Here is a 21,644-nt window from a genome sequence, read left to right as displayed (position 1 = left end):
CCATCAAACACTTCCTTCAAAGAAGTCAAAGAACTTACAATCAGTATGGCATTAAATTTCCGATTCTAAATATGCACTTAAGGACATTCAGCTGATTTTTCAACATGTATTTTTGTGTTAGCCTTCTTTCCAAATATTTTGTTATCAAACATCTAGAAAAACATAGTATATCTATATGTACTACATAAACAACCTAAATAATGTATATTCAAATTTTGCCTGTCTCAACAATTCATATAATTCACTATGATTCCAAAAAGCACCATCATTGATCATCCTGCTGTCTCATCCACTACTGGCAGTCAGACAGCAGATAGTCAAAAGGAAATGAGTAAACCCAATGAATAAATTATATCTTAGATAAATTTGAGATAAATTAAAACTATAGAAAATTTATGTTCTATTTGAAAAATATTAGATCCAGACTCTTGAACCCTCTATTTATTTTTGGAGCAAGGGTTCTCTGTCCGCTGCATTGATCTCTGAGATACCAGAGTCAGGCAGAGATATGAGAGGAAATGGATGAGCGATCCAAGAAGTGGGAACTATGGCAAGAGACAGGTTTTCAAGAAGGTAGGTTTTACAAGAGCTGAGCTGCTAGTTGCTCAGTACCTGAAATGGAGCAACATTCAGTAAACTTTGATTGGATACATTCCTTTCTTCTGTTTTGTTCACTCCATATCTTTGGCATCTAAAATAACAACTCCCATACATTGTTTATAATGTATGGCTCTTGAAGGGGCGCTGACAGTGTAGATGACTTAGAGTGGGGATTTTATGGCAGTATTTGTGGTAGGCTTTTCCTGGGGATCAGGAATTTCAATCCTTAACTACAGAGTGCTTGCTAAATAGAGAATTTCCTATGTAGTTCTCCAGACTTTAAAGATTCACAAGCAGAAGATTTCACAAAGTCTAGACAACATGAACTACCAAATGTAACTCTAATATTTAACTTTCACCTCAGGAAGGTTTGCACTATATTTCATGCATATCAGTTTACAATGTAATCCCCTCTCTTTCTCTGAACTCTGGGGAAGTATTTCTACAATGCCTTCATTTATTTATTGTGAATGGAGTCACCATTGGTTCTTCTTTTCTCCAGGCTAACTCAAATATACTTTTATACCTCAGCTATATTTTTCTAACCCTTTAATGATCTTGGTTGCTCTTTGAATGTTCTCCAGCATTCTAATGTCTAAAGTCCTGGAGGCAGGCTGGGCACGGTGGCTTATGTCTGTAATCCCAGCACTTTGGGAGGCCAAGGCGGGGGGATCACTTGAGGTCAGGAGTTTGAGACCAGCCTGACCAACATGGTGAAATCCTGTCTCTACCAAAAATACAAAAAATTAGCTGGGTGTGGTGGTGGGCACTAGTAATCCCAGCTACTTGGGAGGCTGAGGCAAGAGAATCGCTTGAGCCCGGGAGGCAGAGGTTCCAGTGAGTCAAGATCGTGCCACTGCACTCCAGCCTGGGTGATGGAGCGAGACTCTGTCTCAAAATAAATAAATAAATAAATAGTAAAGTCCTGAAGACTCTGTCTCTGAATAAATAAATAAATAAAGTCCTGGAGGCCACACTTGGACATAGTATGCTGGGACTGGCAGGCGGAGGCTAATACTAAATTATTATTCTAAGACCACCTCATGCTTCCTATTCCATCTTACTCAGACTTGTGTCAGCTTTAGTTTAGTTTTTTTTCTTTTTTTATTTTCATTACATGCTCCATTTGCAAGTTCATTCTGTCTCACCATTGCTGAAGCAGTTATCTTTTACATTGGGAATTCACAGATCTAATTTGTCATTCTATAGCTTCTGCATTTGCAATTTCCTTCCTTGAGTACATTCCTCGTGTGCATCAGCATTACACTTTCTCTTTATTTCTAAACACACCATAGCTAGGCACATCACACCTCAGCCCTGTGTTAGGCAAATGCAAGCACTCCAAATATAGTATTGATATCTGAAATCGAAAACCACACTCATTCTTTTATCAGTATCTCTCCATCCCCAAACTTGTTCCTTCTGCTAACTCCTCAGTCTGGATTCTTCTGGATTCTCAGCAGCACCACATGCACAAGTTAGAAAGGTCAATCAATTTTATTACATTCTCTTTTACTACCTATAGCTAATTGGTTTCCAAGTCCTGCTGAGTTTAATTCTGACATGTCCTGTTGAGTTCACTCTTGAAGATGGCCCTTCCCCTTTATTTTACTCTACTACCTAAGTTCAGGTCTTTAGCATCCCTGGATTGGTCTACCCGTTTTAGAAGCCTTTGGTTTCTCTCATTCAATGCATTATTCTTTCCTTTCTCTCTCTCTCTCTCTTTATTTATTTATTTTTTTTTTTTTGAGACAGAGTCTTGCTCTGTTGCCCAGGCTGGAGTGCAATGGTGCGATCTCGGCTCACTGCAACCTCCGCCTCCGGGGTTCAAGCGATTCTCCTGCCTCAGCCACCCGAGTAGCTGGGATTACAGGCACCCGCCATCATGCCCGGCTAATTTTGGTATTTTTAGTAGAGACGGGGTTTCACCACGTTGCCCAGGCTGGTCCCGAACTCCTTACCTCAAGTGATCCTCCCATCTCAGACTCCTGAAGTGTTGGGATTACAGGTGTGAGCCACCGCACCTGACCTCTTTCCTTTCTCTTAACACATGTATTATCATGCCATTTTTTACCTTAAAAAAATTCACATTGTCTCTATTGCTTAATATGCATTCAGGACCCTGATATCACCTGCCATTTCAGACATATCTCTTGCTATCATTCCTTCCAAACCAAATTCTACACCAGGATAGCAAATGTGTTTATTTTTATTAATTGAAAGTTGCTGCATAAAACAATATATTGTAAGGAAAAGTGCCATGACAAATTGGCCATGCCTACCATAAAGCGGAGGTAATGACAACACCTATGTAAAATATTAGCTATCCATCTAGCTATACAGATTGAATATTTAAATTTCCCCAACACTTCATTTACTTTGGTACTCTATGACTTACTTTTCTAGAACTGATCTCCTGGATTTGAATCTTGCTTTCCTTTCTCAATACTATCAGTTAACTTTTTCTCTCTCTTTTTTTTTTTTTTTTTTTGGTGAGACGGAGTCTCATTCTGACGCCCAGGCTGAAGTGCAATGGCACGATCTCAGCTCACTGCAACCTCTCCCTCCCAGGCTCAAGTGATTCTCCTGCCTCAGCCTCCCGCGTAGCTGGGATTACAGGCGTGTGCCACCATGCCCTGCTAATTTTTGTATTTTTAGTAGAGACACGGTTTCACCATGTTGGCCAGGCTGGTCTCGAACCCCTGACCTCAGGTGATCCACCCCACCTCAGCCTCCCAAAGTACTGGGATTACAGGTGTGAGGCACTGCACCCAGCCCTTCTTTTTCTTTTTAAAATAGAGACAAGGCCGGGCGAGGTGGCTCACGCCTGTAATCCCAGCACTTTGGGAGGCCAAGGTGGGCGGATCACGAGGTCTGGAGATTGAGACCATCCTGGCTAACATGGTGAAACCCCGTCTCTACTAAAAATACAAAAAATTAGCCGGGCGTGGTGGCGGGCACCTGTAGTCCCAGCTACTCGGGAGGCTGAGGCAGGAGAATGGCGTGACCCTAGGAGGCAGAGCTTGCAGTGAGCCGAGATTGCGCCACTGCACTCCAGCCTGGTAGACAGTGAGACTCTGTCTCAAAAATAACTAAAATAAAATAAAATAAATAAAATAAAATAAAATAAAATAATAAAATAATGAAATGAAATGAAATAAATAAAATAAAATAAAATAAAATAAAATAAAGTAAAATAAAATAAAATAAAATAAAAGAGACAAGGTCTCACTATGTTGCCTAGGATGGTCTTGAACTCCTGAGCTCGAGTGATTTTCCCAGCTCAGCCTCCCAAAGTGCTGGAATTACAGGCGTGAGCCACCATGCTCGGTCATCTCAGTTAACTTTCTTTTTTTCTTTGAGACGGTGTCTCTCTCTGTCACCCAGGCTGGAGTACAGTGGCACAATCCCGGCTCACTGCAACCTCTGCCTCCCAGGTTCAAGCGATTCTTCTGCATCAGCCTCCCGAGTAGCTGGGACTACAGGTGCGTGCCACCACACCCGGCTAATTTTTTCTATTTTTAGTAGAGACGGGGTTTCACCATATTGGCCAGGCTGGCCTCAAACTCCTGACCTTGTGATCTGCCCAGCTTTGCCTCCCAAAGTGCTGGGATTACAGGCATGAGCCACTACGCCCGGCTCAGTTAACTTTTAAAAAATAATTTTAAAAAAGATATTTGGACAGCAAATGGGCATGCAAAAAATTTTTTTTGATCCATGCCTTATATCATATACCAAATATATATGAAAGATCAAATACTTAAAAGTAAAAAGGTGGAGCTGTAAATGTCCTATAATGCACTATCAAAGAATTCATTTATAGTCTTGGAGTAAAAAAGGACTTTGTAACTATGTCTCAAAATCCTGAAATCATAATATAAAATATTGGTAAGTTTAACTATCAAAAGCAAAACTTTGTATAAGACAAAAACTGATAGGCCAGCAACTAACAACACAACAACAAAACAGGTAGTTTACAGAAAGAAAACATCAATGGCTCTTTAACAAAAGATTTTCCGGGCCGGGGGCGGTGGCTCCCACGTGTAATCCTAGAACTTCGGGAGGCTGAGGTGGGCGGATCACGAGGTCAGGAGATCAAGACCATCCTGGCTAACACAGTGAAACCCCGTCTCTACTAAAAATACAAAAAATTAGCCAGGCGTGGTGGCGGGAGCCTGTAGGCCCAGCTACTTGGGAGGCTGAGGCAGGAGAATGGCGTGAACCCAGGAGGCGGAGCTTGCAATGAGCCAAGATGGCACCACTGCACTCCAGCCTGGGCGACAGAGGTTCAACTTCACTCATAACAAGATAAATCCAGGCCAGGCGCGGTGGCTCATGCCTGTAACCCCAGCACTTTGGGAGGCCAAGGTGGGCGGATCATGAGGTCAAGAGATCGAGACCATCCTGGCCAACATGGTGAAACCCTGTCTCTACTAAAAATACAAAAGTTAGCCAGGCGTGGTGGCACACGCCTGTAGTCCCAGCTACTCGGGAGGCTGAGGCAGGAGAACCACTTGAACCCGGGAGGCGGAGGTTGCAGTGAGCCGAAATTGCGTCATTGCACTCCAGCCTGGTGACAGAGTGAGACTCTGTCTCAAAAAATAAATAAATAAATAAATCCAAATTGAAATATTAAAATATCAGTTTAAAATCTCCTAGATCCGGCTGGGCACGGTGGCTCACACCTGTAATCCTAACACTTTGGGAGGCCGAGGCAGTCAGATTACATGAGGTCAGGAGTTCAAAGCCAACCTGGCCAACATGGTGAAAACCCGTCTCTACTGAAAATACAAAAATTAGCCGGACTGGTGGCTTATGCCTGTAATCCCAGTTACTCGGGAGGCTGAGGCAGGAGAATCACTTGCACCCAGGCGGTGGAGTTTGCAGTGAGCCAAGATTGTGCCACTGCACTCTAGCCTGGGCGAACTGGGAAACTGCTAGGAAACATAAAAAGAGGTGAGACAATCTCTGCCTTTAGGTAGTTTATCAATCAAGGAGGTTAAGATAAATACACATAATTAGAAAGCAGAATGTGGTCACTGCCATAGGAATTATAAGCAAAGTTGTATAGGATTTAGAGCGAAGTAGAATTTTGTAATGTTAGAATAATTTTTTAAATGTATTATATATCTGAAGAATGCAGTGGTATTTGAAAAAGGGTTTTGAAAGACTAGTGTGATTTCCTTAAGAAAGGGCAAGGTATTTAATTCAGAAAATCACATGTCTCTAGGGGCCAGGCAAGTAATGTCTGTAAGTGAATGGACTGCCAAGAGGAAACTGAGGTAAATGAATCTAGAGGTTCTTAAACTTGACTGCACATTACCATCACCTGGGAGATTTAAAAAGTCCCTGTACTCAGGCCATAACCCAAGCCAACTAAATCAGAATCCAGGGAGGTGGGATGGGGTGAGAGTGGAACCTAAACATCTGTATATTTTTAAAAAACTGGCCAGATGGCCGGTCATAGTGGCTCACACCTATACTCCCCGCACTTTGGGAGGTTGAGGTGGGAGGATTGCCTGAAGACAGGAGTAAGAAACCAGCCTGAGCAGCAATAGCCAGACCCTGTCTATAAAACAAACAAAAACTGCCCCAGGTGATTTCAGTGTGGACCAGCAACATCTTCATTACCTGGAGATTTGTTAAAAATGCAGATTCCCAAGCCTCACTCTGAACCTACCCAATCAGAAACTGCATTGTGACAATATCTCCAGTGATTCTCACCTACACTACAGTTTGTGAAATTCTGCTCTAGAGAACTTTCTCCTCCTCTGAGGGAACAAACATTCACTACCCAGTATCTATCTAGTACTTCTATGAGGGAAACCAGACCCCCTCTATTTTCCCTTTTTTTGTTGCTTTTTGAGACAAGGTCTCACTGTTCCCGGGGCTGAGTATACTGACATGGTCACAATCACGGCTCACTGTAGCTTTGACCTCCCAGGCTCAAGTGATCCTTCCACCTCAGCCTCTCGAGTAGCTAGGACCACAAGGCATGCACCACCATGTCCAGCTAATATTTTATTTTTTGTAGCAGGGTCTTGCTATGTTGCCTAGGTTGGTCTCAAACTCCTGGACTCAAGTGATCCTGCCACCTCAGCCTCCCAAAGTGCCAGGATAACAGTCCTAAGCCACCATGTCTGACTATTTTTTTCATTTATATTGCTGGCAATAACACAAATAATTGAAATCAGTTTCAAGCCATCAAAAGATAACTGAGGCTTCCCAGTTTGTTGGGGAGAAAATGGTGAATTAGCAGAGTTTGTCTAAAGCTTAAGTTCTTTTAGAGTGGAAGTGTTTTAAGGGGGTTTTTTGATATTAACATTAATACCAAAAGCCAAAACATCTCTGCCAGCAATATTTTATGTCAAAGTTTAGTATGTGACACTGCTCAAAGTGGGTAAGGGTTGTGGAGCACTACCAGATGAGCAATTCTTCTCTACAAGTTCCTTAAGCAAAATGTAAAGGAAATTGAATATTGGAAATGAAACCATAAAAGTGTGGAGGGCTTGGAATGCAAAAGTAGAGCTTACATGCTTAATTTTGGCACTGAAAATTCACTCAATATTTTTAAAGCCAGGATTATAATTACAGTACAAACAAAAATGAAAACTTGCTCCATCATGATCTGGTTAGATGTATAACTGGTGCAAAGAAAAACAGTTGAAGACTTTTAAGCAGCAAATACTTCTCAAGCTCCTACTATGTATCAGATTCTATTCCAAGCCCTTTAACTTAATTCCTTCTGTAGTCATGGCCTTTATCTTTATTCCTAGCCAGCCAGCCTTCTGGAAAATTGATGTCATTGCTCATAGAATGAATGATCTCACAAGATAAAAGTGTGGATGACTCAGAGCAGCTCATCCATCCAACTAGAGACGAGAGACTGTCAACAGCTCAGTAACTTTGTCTGAATACGAAGGACCCGAAGGACCACTGAGATTGGAGACAGAACAAAGGTAGGGACAGAACAGGTGAAAATACACCACCGAAGATTCCTTTCTCCACGTTGCTAATAAGTTTGACAACAGTTACAAAATTTAAACGGAAAATAGTTGTGGCTTTCAAAGAATAATAAATATTAGCAACCATTTTCTCTTGCTCCTATAATCCTTATATGATCTATTATTTTTTTTAGGTTAATTTGTTGCACTGGGTAATGTTTTTATCTACCTCTGCTGAAATACTATATAAAATCACTTCTGTGGTTAAATATAATTGATTAATTGCAAATGAAAAAGACAGTCTAAAAGCTTTAATCTGTTGAACTTCCACTTTATTAAACTATGCATTATTACTACTAAAGCACATTAGGTATTTTTATACACAATTCATAGGAGCAAAAATAAAACACTTCACAAAATAGGTTTCTGTAAGAAGTTTGTTGACAGATTTTTAAAAAGAAACTCCTAAGCACTTTAAAAATTTTAAACACTCTAAGAATATAATCAGAGAACAGCTGTACCATTCCTTTGTAATTTTATAAAGCATGCACTTACTTTGTTTGGACAAAAAGTTCACATTTGTTTTTGAGACATGCACAAGCATAGTAACAAAGGAAATGAGAAACAATGTACTGTATTAGATAGGCAAGGCACACAGACATGACAAAGGAAAAAAAAATTCTCCTTTTGAGCTAAAAAGAGAAAAATGATTACTATCATCAAGGAGGAAGAAAGGCATCTCCGAGAAAGAAATATTTTCCCAGTAGTTATCTAGGAGGATAGAGGGGTGGGGTGGGGGAACAGAAGGGTACCAGGTCAGAGAACATTGTTGATGGTCCCTATGAACAGAACTTTGATTTATACAACAAATCAATTCACTTACAGGACGTGCTTAACTTCACCTGTTGGGAGTAAGTTCAGTCTCTTTCCCTTCTTTGAATGAATGGGAAAGGTTTTCCACTCATCCACTGCCTCCCACCACAGGAATGCTTGCTATCTGGAGAGTTGTTTTGAAACCCATAGCACTTAAAGGAGCTGTATCAACAGGTTTTTCCTTCTCCCTCACACTGAGCCAATTGTAAATGTTGAATGAGAACCTTGAACAGGTTAAACACTATTGCAGGAATTCAAAACCAGCTCTAGCTAGGGTTCCCCCCACCAAGAGAATCTCAATTTACAATTTATCACTTCAACCTTTCTGAGGGAGGGCTATAGAGCCAGGACTATTTCCTGGCAGTATAATACAAAGCACATTTTAAGGAAAGCCTGAAAGTTGGCCTTGGAATTTAGTTGAGACAGAGAAATGTGACTTCCCAGATGGAGCTGCTAATGTGTGTCAAGAAAACTCAAAATAGCCAAAAATGTCTTTCCCACCAACGTAACAAATTCCAAGCTCTTATATACTTATTTCTACTTTTATTTTTGAGTTGGAGTCTCGCTCTGTCGCCAGGCTGGAGTGCAGTGGCGTGATCTCGGCTCACGGCAACCTCTGCCTCCCAGGTTCAAGCGATTCTCCTGCCTCAGTCTCTCTAGTAGCTGGGATTACAAGTGCACGCCACCACGCCCAGCTAATTTTTGTATTTTTAGAGACGAGGTTTCAACATGTTGGCCAGGATGGTCTCGATCTCTTGACCTCGTGATCCACCCGCCTCAGCCTCCCAAAGTGCTGGGATTACAGGCATGAGCCACCTCACCCGGCCATATACTTATATAGAAGTATTTCTATGGTCACCACTCATCAACACAAATATTTATCTTTTTCCTCTCAACTTTGGCCTATAGAGTTTCTATTCCATCTTGAAATAAAACTGCTTCCAGCACATGGGTGATGGGGCAAAATACTCATCTTAGAAGCTCCACTCTACCAGCCCTAAATGCTAGAGGGAAAGTCATAGACAAACTCGAACTATATTTTAATCTTCTAATATGAATGTTAAAAACTAGAAATTGAAAAGTCATTTGTATTTTTTCCTTAGATTAACCTTTTTTTTGGTTGAAGGGCTAATGTCCAGAACTTGGCTTGCCATGTTTGCACAGCCATTTGTCACTATTTTCATATCACTTTCAATTTATTTTGCACTACCAAGTGGCTACTTTTAACAGGTTCTGTGGCTTGAAATAATTTGATTTCTCATGAGGCTTCTCAAACTTCATTTGGCATAAACTTTATTGGAAATGACTGTACTGTGATATCAAACATTGAACAATGATGTGATAAAGAATATGCATTTTTACTATAAGTAAACAAACAACACAATTAAAAATAAACTAACATTCCCAAAATGAACACACAGTTTAAAAGACTATCCTTAATCTTAATGAAAGAAATTAAGATCTCTGTAACAAAAAAATAAACTACTGAGCAAATAACTTGCTATGTACAGATTATTTTAACTAGTTTCCTAGATGATCTATATACAAAAATTGAAAAGGGACAGTGTTGGTTAGGTGCAGTGGCTCATGCCTGTAATCCCAGCACTTTGGGAGGCCGAGGCAGGAGGATTGTTTGAGTCCAGGTGTTCAAGACCAGACAGAGAAACACAGTGAGACCCCATCTCTTTTTTTTTTTTTTTGAGACAGAGTCTTGCTCTGTCACCCAGGCTGGAGTGCAGTGGCACGATCTTGGCTCACTGCAACCTCCACTGCCTGAGTTCAAACAATTCTCATGCCTCAGCCTCCCAGGTAGCTGGCACTACCGGCGTGCACCACCACTTCCAGCTAATTTTTCGTATTTTAGTAGAGAGGGGGTTTCACCATGTTGTCCAGGCTGGTCTTGAACTCCTAAGCTCAGGCAATCCACCCACCTTGGCCTCCCAAAGTGCTTGGATTACAGGCACGAGCCATGGCGCCTGGCCTGAGACCCCATCTCTACAAAAAATCAGAAAAAGAAAAAAAGAAAAAAAAAGAAAAGGGACAATGTCTAGGTAACTAGTTAATTTATTAATGTAATAGATTCTAGGGCTCCACAAAAAACTTGAATGTCTAATTACTCTGCATTTGAGGAAGCAAAATAAAGTAACAACAAAAGCAGAGACATTTAAGGAAATGAAATAAGGAATCAAAACATAAGAGTCAGCAATGGAGATTGCTTGTCATAGTGCACAAACCATAGTGAATACTTAAAGATACATTTTACTGTGTTTCTTAGCCTCCCTGAGATTCATTCAACAGTTTGGAGTCTTCATCAAGTTAAACAACAAACAAAGCAACAACAAAAAAAGCCTTTCAGAAAAATACTTAAAGTCAACCAAATTACCTACTGAACTTTGCCCTAAAATTTGCACTAGACACTATGATTTTATCACTTTTTAAAGGGATACAACAAAGTTTTTTAAAAGAATTTCCAGAGGGCATAAAGTATTTCCAAAAGTGAAGAAAAGAAGTCTATAATCATGTAAGCATTACTTATTTAGCCATTGCAAATTAAGATGATCAGATATCTCCATAAAATGGGAATTATGAATTTAAAGTTTTATACTAACATGCCTACACATTTTCCCATCCTCCCTCCCTCCTTTTCTCCTTCCCTCTCTTTCTCTCTCTTTTCTAAAATCTGGGGCTACAGAGGAGTGAGTTAGTTTGTTTGCTTGTTTGTTTTGAGACACAGTCTTGCTCTGTCTCCCAGGCTGGAGTGCAGTGGCACAATCTCAGCTCACTGCAACCTCCGCCTCCTGGGTTCAAGCGATTCTCCTGCCTCAGCCTCCCGAGTAGCTGGGACTACAGGGGCATGCACAGAGATTTTTCATCTTCCTTTAAATTCTGGTGCCAAAGTAACCAAACCAACGTGGAGCAAGATTAGCTGGGAACATGTAAACCCTCTGCAGAATTTTATTTATCACAACTTCTACTGTGAGTGGCATGAAAAAAATTAAGAATCCACAGTGGAGATGTTCAAGGCATCTTCACGTGTAATAGCAATATTCATCAATAAAAAGATTCATCAACAGGGAAGGATATGTTGTGGTACATTCATGCCATGGAATACTACGAAACAAAATAACAAATTACTGACACATGAAAGTACATAGTTTATGGTTCCATTCACATGAAGGTAATAGCAGAGTTTACCAGGGAGGAGTTATTGGTTGGGAAAGGGCCCCAGGAGCCTTCTGTGGGCTAAAAATGTGCTAGATCTTGAGTTGAGTGAAGTATACAGGTATATCAATGCATAAACATTCATTGAGATATAATATGATTTGCACACTTTCCTGTATCTAGGTTGTTCCACCATTTAAAATTTCAATAATGAAATTAAAGGAAAATTCACAATAGAGGGAAAAAAGTCCAAGTTAGAAAGCCGCCATCAAAATGCCAACAGGTTCAACAAAGTGGAATTCTCAAGAAAGAGAATTCCCACTTTATAAAGTACAGAGAAATAACCCCCTTCCCCAGGGGTTGAAAGAATGAGCAACTTGTTTTTCTTTTAAAGTTCCTTCTCTCATTAGGCATAGGAGGGAAACTAAAGAATGATAAAACACCCGCAAAACTAGGAGGTTTGGGGGACTTCAGTTACACTTTAGAATTGTTTGGTGTCTCCTCAGAAGTTGTAGGGGGTACTCCGATTTTCTTTTGAGGGAGATGGCTGCCGAGTGACCGAGAGGACAAAGAGGAAATCGATCGTCTGGGTTTCAGGTAGAGAATTAAAGTTTGGCCTCAAGCTTACTTTCTATATTGCTCAACAAGAGGGAAGACTGTGGGCAGAAGTACCATCCAGGTATGAATGATGTACATTTGGTTGGACTTTCCTTTGTGTTCTTTCTGGGAAAAACCAACAACTTGATCTGGTAGATCAGGAGTAGAAGAATGAGAAGCCCTAGTGTTTATTTCTAGTGAAACTCTTTTGATATCATTTATGTGCTCTTCTTTTTTAAAAAGCTATTGCAAAACAAATCCCTGCCTTCGTAGCCACTTTTCTTTTTTCCAGGCTTTTTAGGCACACGATGAAGGCTTTTCTCCTATTCTCCCTCTGGGCACTCCCCAGCCGTGGGAGGTTATTTCAGACAGTAGAGGCTGTGGCTGGTGATGAATGTTTAGAAGGCTTCAGCTTGGGCCTTGAGCTTCATGATCTGGCATTCCTACCTCCCGTCTGAAATTTTAACACTAGCTCACTGTCTCATTCACCACTCAAAAGTGCTGCCAATTATAGCCTGGCTGCATTTATGAAATTGATTTAGAAATCCTAGACCAAAATGAATAGAGACAATAATGGACAATGCTAAACCTGAACATTTCATTTAAATAATATGTATGAGGGAAGAGAATTAAAAACTTAGGGCCTATGTATTAGGTGTTTTGTATACATTACTGCACTTAGCCCTCATGACACCTCTATAAGCTAAAAGTTAGTATCTTCATTTTATAAGTTGAAATCTCAGACTTCAAAGAACAAAAGCTGGCCACATATGTATGATGGCTCACGCCTGTAAGCCCAGAACTTTGGGAGGCTGAGGCGAATGGATCACTTGAGCCCAAGAATTCTAGACCAGCCTGCAACATGGCAAAAAACGCATCTCTACAAAAACCACAAAAACTTAGCCAGATGTGGTGGCACACACTTGTAATGACAGCCACTGGAGAGGCTGAGGTGAGAGGACCACTTGAGCCCGGGAGATTGGGGCTGCAGTGAGCCAAGATCACACCACTGCACTCCAGCCTGGGTGACAGTGTGAGATCCTATCTTGAAAAATAAAATAAAAAATAAAGGAACAAAGGTACTAAGTGTGCACAGCTAGGTTTCAAGCTCAGATTCACCTAACTCCAAAACCATTTTATCTTACTGTTGCTCAGACAAGATTCTTACTCAACACACACAAAGCTAAATTGTTCTTTTATCCTATGACAGAACATACATGATATATTAAATCAGCTAAAATAGATGGTAACCTCCTTGAGGGCAAAGGTTGATTACTCTTCTTTTAGCGTAGCATAGAGTGTGCCTCGATGTATTAGATGCATACTTCCAAATAGGTGCACATGGGATAGATGTTGATTTTTAAAATAAATTACAAACATACACACAATACATAAATTTTCTCAAAGCATGTATAAGCATCTACATCATTGTCCTTATGGATTCAAACATGCAAAAAAGTAAAATTTACACATTTAAGATGATGGAGTAAAAAGTGAAGTCAATGCAAAGGATGGTTAGAACGCCAAATGATAACATAACCAAAAGAATTTTTAAAGCTGGGTACTGAATTGCATTTGCTTGTCTTTAGCCTAAAAGCAAATTGGTTAATGTTTGTTATTCCACAATTAACAAGAAAGGAAGAATAAAGCCTTTCATGGCATAACTGATCCTAAATACAAAATCACTTCAAAAAACAAAAACAAAAACAAAAACATGCAAACAAGATGTTCTGCTTATACAAGATGAAACCTAAATGAGCAGACTAAAATCCAACTGTTAGTAAATTTATACCCTCATAACCACTTCTTTACACCAAAAAATCCAAAAGATGACTGAAAACTTTATTTACTGGGCTTCTCCCCCATTTTATTTTCTTTGTGTGGAATAAAAGTTCTGAAAAAGACTTAAATTCTTAATGCCTTATTTTTTCATGAAAATTATAGTCTGAACTAGCTGATTTACTTTTAAATTCAATCATAATTTCTCACTCAGAGAACTGTACCTAGGCCTTTCGTTTCTGTATTGTCAATGATTCTTTGTAGTTAAAGACACGCAGATTTCCAAGGTGGTGTGCTTTGTTATTTTCTTCTTACTATTAAAATTCTGAGTTTGCCTGAAGGTAAGTAACTCAGAATTTTAAATTATTTCATAGAATAAAAATGGCTTCTTTCAATAATGAACGCTTATTTGGCTTTCTGGTAGAATTATCCAGATTTTCAAGTTTGTGGTGGTTGTATTCGTGCTTCAGAATTATCTAAGGATGAGTTTGGTTGTGATTCTAAATCTACTCATAAGTAGTTAATCTCCATCCCAATATATTTGGTTAAGTCCAGTTTTGAGATGATAAGAAAAAGAAAAACAACACCCGGTGTTTCTTTCTTTCAAGACCTTGTCTTCATAACTTTGTTCATGATATGTTATTGCAGTAAACAGACATTCCTGAAATGTTAATAATGTGTACCTATGCACTGTAATTTTTTTCCTCCATTATTCAAAAATGTTTCCTCTTATTGTTTACTTTTGTGATTCTCCTTTCAACGTTTTTTAGAGTGGTCATTCTCTATCAAAAGGAACGTCTTATGTTGGCTAAATTTGGGGAGGGGGCATCTCTTTTCAATCATTTTGAGTTACTTTTGCATACAGCCTTTGGTCCACATTATACTTCTTAAACCAATCTGTTTGGGCACATAAATTTCCTTCTTGTTCCTGCTTCTCCATTTTTAATGCTTGTCATTGTCTCAGCATTCTCTCAGTTTTAAGTCACATTTTTTTTTCTATTCCTTTGTATGAATCTACATATTTCTTCCTTTTAATTGGTAGCCACTTCATTCTGTTTTAAGGTCTTTAAAATTTACTTTTGGTCCCCATTGAGTCCCCTGTTGATGTCCATTTAGTAACATACCAAAGACTTACTGAATGGCACACTCCCTAAATATGACACTTCTGGTGTGTGGATGGAGGGCATGTCTGTCACTCTCAGAATGACTCCAGGATGACTGAAGACATTGTTACCCAAAAATCAACTACTAAAAGAAATGTCCAACTGTTTAACCAATAGTATATACTATACCATTTAACAAATGGTGAAAAAAAAAAAAAAAGAAAGAAAGAAAGAAACTTACCCTTTAAAGATTTCAGTAGATGATATAGGATCTTTACTTCTTTATTTCAATTCAATCCAACTCAGGTAACAATTATTGAAGCCTCTCAGGTCCAGGGGCTGTGGAGACCACAAATAGAAGGATAAAGCAAGTCCCTCCTCTTAAATTTGCATTCATTTAGATCAGCTAAGGCTTTCAAACACCAAACTTTATATAAAGTGTTTTCCTGGAAGGGTGTGTAGTAACTGTTTTCTCCAGCCAGTGAGGATCTTAGATTCCCCTACTTTTAAAGCTTCAGGTTGTTCTTCAGCTATTCCTTTTATGTTGAATATCCTCAGGGGATTATGCCCACTTTTATATTTAATGTATTTTAATTCAGCCTTGTAATGATCTATATATATGTATTCATGAGCTCATCTTTCCCTTAGGACTTACACAGGTAGCAGAAATTACATTGGCATTCTTTACTACTTCCTGGCAATTGCAAGTCTGACTTCATAAATATTTCTATTTCTGTGCTTGCATCTAAAAGTTTCAGAGACACTGTGATTACTTGATTACAGAAATAAAACAAGGTCTTTTGGACTGATTTGTTTTACAACACCATGACTATAGCAAACTGGCAACACACACAATACAGAGTCTGGCTTTTCCTCTTCTTTAAATCATATCCCCACCCAACCAACCTCAACTTTTTTCTTTTTCTCCCTGTGAAAGATCCCTTTGAAATCTTGCAGGGTTTGTATCCTTTCTCATAGCATGCATTATGCTCCTACCCTGAGTATAATATTTCATGCTTACTTTGTTGACCTTCTTGGCCCTAGGACAAAAAATACATTTTGCATTTGAAGACAAAGAAAAGTATTTTTCTTCCCATTTCTTTCTTCTTTGGGCAAGGAAAGTGGGATGAGAGGGTGGGTGGGAGAGAAGTAATGCCCAAAAGAGAAACCAGTGAATCCTGATACAACCATATGCGGCACCTTCAAGGAAGGTATGGTCTGGAAGGATTCTTAATTGAAATATCAAATACCACCTCCTAACTCAAACAACCCAATAGCAAGAAAACAATTAACCTAATCAAAAAACTGGCAAAAGGACCTAAATACATTTCTCAAAAGAAAACAAGCAGATGGCCAACAGATACATAAAAAAATACTCAGCATCATTAATCCTCAGGGAAATGCAAATTAAAACCACAGTAATATATCATCTCACACCTTTTAGAATTGCTATTATCAAAAAGATGAAAGATAATAACTGTTGGCAAGGGTGTGGTGAAAAAGGAACCCTAGTGTGCTGATAGTGGAAATGTAAATGAATACAGCCACGATGGAAAACAGTATAGAGGCTCCTCTACACTGAAACTAGAATTACCATATGATTCAGCAATTCCACTACTGGGTGCATATTCAAAGAAAATGAAATCAGTATGTAAAAGAAGTATCTGCATTCCCATGTTCATTGCAGAATATATATATATATATGTATAATATATAAAAATATGTGTGTGTGTGTATATATATATTGCATATATATTTTGAGACAGGGTCTCACTCTGTGACTCAGGGTAGAGTGCAGTAGCACAATCATGGTTCACTGCAGCCTTAACCTCCCCAGGCTCAGGCGATCCTCCTACCTCAGACTCCCCAGTAGCTGGGACTACAGGTGCCACCACGCTCAGCTAATTTTTATATTTTTTGTAGAGACAGGGTTTTGTCATGTTGCCCAGGCTGGTCTAGAACTCCTGACCTCAAGCAGTCCACCCGTCTCAGCCTCTCAAAGTGCTGGAATTACAGGTGTTAGCCACAACACCTGGCCAGTTAAATTCTAAGGTGAAAAAAAAAAAGAGAGAAACTTCTCAACTTGGAAGACTAAGCATTGTTCCCTGTTGAACTATATAACCAGACCCCCTGTGCCTTGCTTAGGGTAAGGAACAGCCTACATCTGTCCGGGGGCTGTAGTCACTATGCAGTGGCTCTTTGCCTGAAATATGGTGAGCGAGCACCAATGAAGAGAGCAAAATAAGGAAATGAATATGGAGGCCAAGATTTACTAGATTAGGTCACAGTCCAGAAAGACCAAATGTAGATGGGCCGTTAGACGCCGGGTAAACAAGTTGGTCATAGGCATTTGCGTTATGAATCTCTTGCCTCATATCACTTTGTTCAAAGTGAAGGCAATATAATGTTTAAGAATGCATTAATTCAGGGTCTGAAACCAAAGCACATATTTTACAAAGTAAACAAGACCTGAAGCGATAAAAGAGTGCATAATTTGGGGTCAGATAGATCTGGGTTTGAGTCTTGGCATTGAGATTTATTGTGTTAGTTACATAACCACACACACAAACACCTCCCCTCCCATACCCTCCAAGACTGTTTCTTTATTTGTAAAATAGGATAATAATTAAACATACTTCATTGAGTACTTGTTGTGCAGGTTGGATGACTTAATGTATGTAAATGAAGTCCTTAGCACAGTGCCTGACATTCTCAGTGGATGGTAGCTAAAAACAAGCAATGAAACATCAACTGCTCAGCAACTCCTATCTGGAAAAAGGTGACAGGATTGAAGAAAGCTTGTGGCACGGGAAATCAAATAGACTCTATCCCTCTGAACAAGGGCTGTCACACGTTCTCTGTCCTCTTGTTATTTTAGATTCCCTTCATACTCCCCTGCCTTGCCATGGCCAGACGCTGCTAAAGACATTTCTTCATTTGACAAATGTCTAATAAGTGCCAACTCTGTGTCAAGTAGTTAGCTATGGGTTAGGGATATATTGGCGAACACCTCACAGAAATATTTGAAAAGATAGTTAATAAATAAGATAACCACACAAATACAAATAAGTGTCACTTGTAAGAAGAAAAAAAACCAGCTGGGCGCGGTGGCTCACGCCTGTAATCCCAGCACTTTGGGAGTCCAAGGCGGACGGATCACGAGGTCAGGAGATCGAGACCATCCTGGCTAACACGGTGAAACCCCGTCTCTACTAAAAATACAAAAAATTAGCCGGGCATGGTGGCGGGCACCTGTAGTCCCAGCTACTCGGGAGGCTGAGGCAGGAGAATGGCATGAACCCAGGAGGCGGAGCTTGCAGTGAGCCGAGATAGCGCCACTGGACTCCTGCCTAGGTGAAAGAGATTCCGTCTCAAAAAAAAAAAAAAAAAAAAAAAAAAAACCAGGATTCCTCTCTAGGTGGGTTGACAAAACAAGATCTCTGTGAGGAAGGGAAATTTAAGCTGAGACACACCAAAGATAAGAGCGGCCCTGGTTTTTCTCCACATGTTATGGCCTTTCTCTGAAGAGCTTGTGATAATCACCAGCCTTATCTGCCCTGTAACTTCCTTGTACTCCCTGGCTATCATTCTCTGGAAGTAATATCAAGAGGCATCAAGGACAAACTATTTACTAAACTAGAGTGACCCTGCGACCACACTCACAGATATAGCCACCAGGCAGTCACATGCATATTTGCACTGGCTATTACTACGTAAGCAGGCCAGACAAGCCAAGTACCCTGGCATGAGGCTGTATTCTCCTGCCTATGGGGAAGGGTGGCTTTTTCTACTTCACACAGGTAGAGCTGGCCAGTGGCCCTGGACATACTCAAAATAAAAGGACACTCAGAAACCAGTGACAGGTTTTAATTTTTTTTAAGAGATGAGGTTTCACTATGTTGCTTAGGCTGGTCTTGAACTCCTGGGCTCAAATGATACTCCCGCCTCAGCCTCCCAAAGTGCTTGAGCACAGGGATTACAGGTATGAACCACAATGCCTGGCTGAGTTAAAGGTTTTCAAAAGAAGGCTGGCAGGTCAGGCGCAGTGGCTCACACCTGTAATCCCAATACTTTGGGAGGCTGAGGCAGACGGATCACTCGAGGTCAGGGGTTCAAGACCAACCTGGCCAACATGGTGAAACCTGGTTTCTACCCAAAATACAAAAATTACCCGGGTGTGGTGGGTAATCCCAGCTACTCGGGAGGCTGAGACAGGAGAATCACTTGAACCTGGGAGGCGGATGTTGCAGTGAGCCGAGATCACTCCATTGCACTCCAGCCTGGGAGACAGAGCGAGACTCCATCTCAAAAAAAAAAAAAAGAGGCTGGCGCTGAAGTGTCCTCCCAGGACAACCCAACATAATACCTAAGTATAAGAGTTATAGAGAACCCATAGTACTATAGCCATAGTACTATAGACTTGAACCATGATTTATAACCCGTGTTTTTTTTTGTTTTGTTTTGTTTTGTTTTTTGAGATGGAGTCTCGCTCTTGTTGCCCAGGCTGGAGTGCAATGGCACGATCTCGGCTCACTGCAACCTCCGCCTCCCAGGCTCAAGTGATTTTCCTGCCTCAGCCTCCCAAGTAGGCTGGGATTACAGGCTCCCACCAGCACACTCAGCTAATTTTTGTATTTTTAGTAGAGACAGGGTTCTACCATGTTGGCCAGGCTGGTCTCAAATTCCTGACCTCAGGTGATCTGCCTGCCTCAACCTCCCAGAGTGCTGGGATTACAGGCGTGAGCTACTGCACCCAGCCTATAACCCTTTTTTTTTTCGCTTCAGGAAAAGTGTGTGTTTCCTTCTCTTGGCATCTTAAGGAAGACAGAGAGTCTGTGCTGGCTTTCTAGCTCAGTGGCACGGTGCGGGCATATCTGGCCAAGGGAGGGGCAGCCTGGGCGCCCCCTTGCCTGAGTCCTCACACAAGCCCTCACTTCTTCCAGCAAGGGCTCCTACAAGAGGTCTCTGTCTGGCACTGATGGTCCTCAAAACTATGACTAATGGTCTCCTTCTCAGGTTCTCAGAACTGAACGGTTCTTGTTAGATTTGGAATGATTCTCCTTCATACCAGAGCAGAATCATTCTTTCTGATTACATAAAACAAGGCACAAAGAAGCTCTTTGGGGTTGTAGTAAGTGGCGGGAGTAACAAGAGAAGAAATAGGAGAGAAATGTAGGTAACCATGAGCTAAAAACAACAGAATGTCAAGTGATTGTTGGCATACTCAGAGCAGTATCTAATTAAAATATTTCAGGAGGTAGAGGAAAGATTTTTATAGAGAATCAAGTTAAGTTAGTTTCAATAGGTTTAACAACAACAACAAAAATCCACATATAATATTCTCTTGGCTAGCTGTCTTATATATTAAAATCTAGAATTATGCAGATACATTCTCAGGCTAAGACATGTTTTGGCCTAATTAAAAACATCTCAGACTAGCACACACACACAGGACTCTATGATTTTAAAGATAGCACTTATACTTAAGGCAAGAACTAGCAAAACTGGCCAGACTTGATTTCTAGCAAGGCTTTCTTGGAGGAAGTTAAGAAAGATAAAGAAGAAAAAGGTCTCTTAGAGAATTGAAATGACAGCAGAGCTGGACATCAATAGTGTGCAAACTTGACATGGATTAATTTGGATGCACCAATTAAGAAAAATATAACCCTGGCCAGGTGCAGTGGCTCACACCTGTAATCCCAGCACTTTGGGAGGCTGAGGTGGGTGGATCATCTGAGGTCAGGAATTTGAGACCAGCCTGACCAACAAGGTGAAACCCCGTCTCTGCCCAAAATACAAAAATTAGCCAGGCATGGTGGCACGTGCCTGTAATCCCAGCTATTCAGGAGGTTGAGGCAGGAGAATCGTTTGAACCTGGGAGGTGGAGGTTGCAGTGAGCTGAGATCGCGCCACTGCACTCCAGCCTGGGCAATAAGAATGAGCGAGATTCTGTCTCAAAAAAAAAAAAAAAGAAAAAAGGAAAAAGAAAAATGTAACCCTCCTGCCACATTTGAAGACTGCACAAATTATAACTCTAGTTAATACGTTTTAAAATTCTAAATTAGTCACAATCCCAATCCAGAGATCCTGGTTTCTCTACCAAGCTAATATATTTATAGTAATTTCAAGGGTGTTGTAGAAATCTCAGAATAAAATTAATATTGATTTGCCTGAATTTTAAAAAGAAATAAACATGAGATATAAGTTTGTGGGGGGATGGTGAGGTTACTCTAAAAAGACTGATAATCTCTATTGCAAGAACTACCATTTTTATTCCTGGGTCACAAACATGGCTGACAGCTCTTTTGCAGAGTTATGCAAAGAAACAAAAGCTTTGTAAAGAAAGAGTGCAATAAGAAATTTGCAATCATTCAAGAATGTGCTTATGATATAAAAATTTCAGGGCCATGCAACCATAAAAAAGAATGAGATCCTGTCCTTTGCAGGGACATGGATGAAGCTGGAAACCATCATTCTCAGCAAACTAACACAGGAACAGAAAACCAAACACCGCATGTTCTCACTTATAAGTGGGATTTGAACAATGAGAACACGTGGACACAGGGAGAAGAACATTACACAACAG

The 21,644-nt window shown here is 40.3% G+C and overlaps 1 protein-coding gene across 2 annotated transcripts in view; it reads right to left on the bottom strand.

Moving 5' to 3' along the window:
- SLC39A10 (solute carrier family 39 member 10) overlaps window positions 1–21,644 on the bottom strand; it is a 160,465-nt gene that overhangs the window by 114,940 nt on the left and 23,881 nt on the right. For both annotated transcript variants that reach the window (XM_055379304.2, XM_019022503.4), the window contains exon 2: window positions 15,300–15,397. The gene's annotated coding sequence lies outside the window, so the exon portion shown is untranslated. The remainder of the gene's footprint in view (window positions 1–15,299; window positions 15,398–21,644) is intronic.

The sequence above is a fragment of the Gorilla gorilla genome, chromosome 11, assembly GCF_029281585.2.
Source record: "Gorilla gorilla gorilla isolate KB3781 chromosome 11, NHGRI_mGorGor1-v2.1_pri, whole genome shotgun sequence".
NCBI classification, from domain to species: Eukaryota; Metazoa; Chordata; class Mammalia; order Primates; family Hominidae; genus Gorilla; species Gorilla gorilla.
Note: the sequence above shows the minus strand (reverse complement) of the source record. Positions and strands in the feature narration are given on the sequence as shown.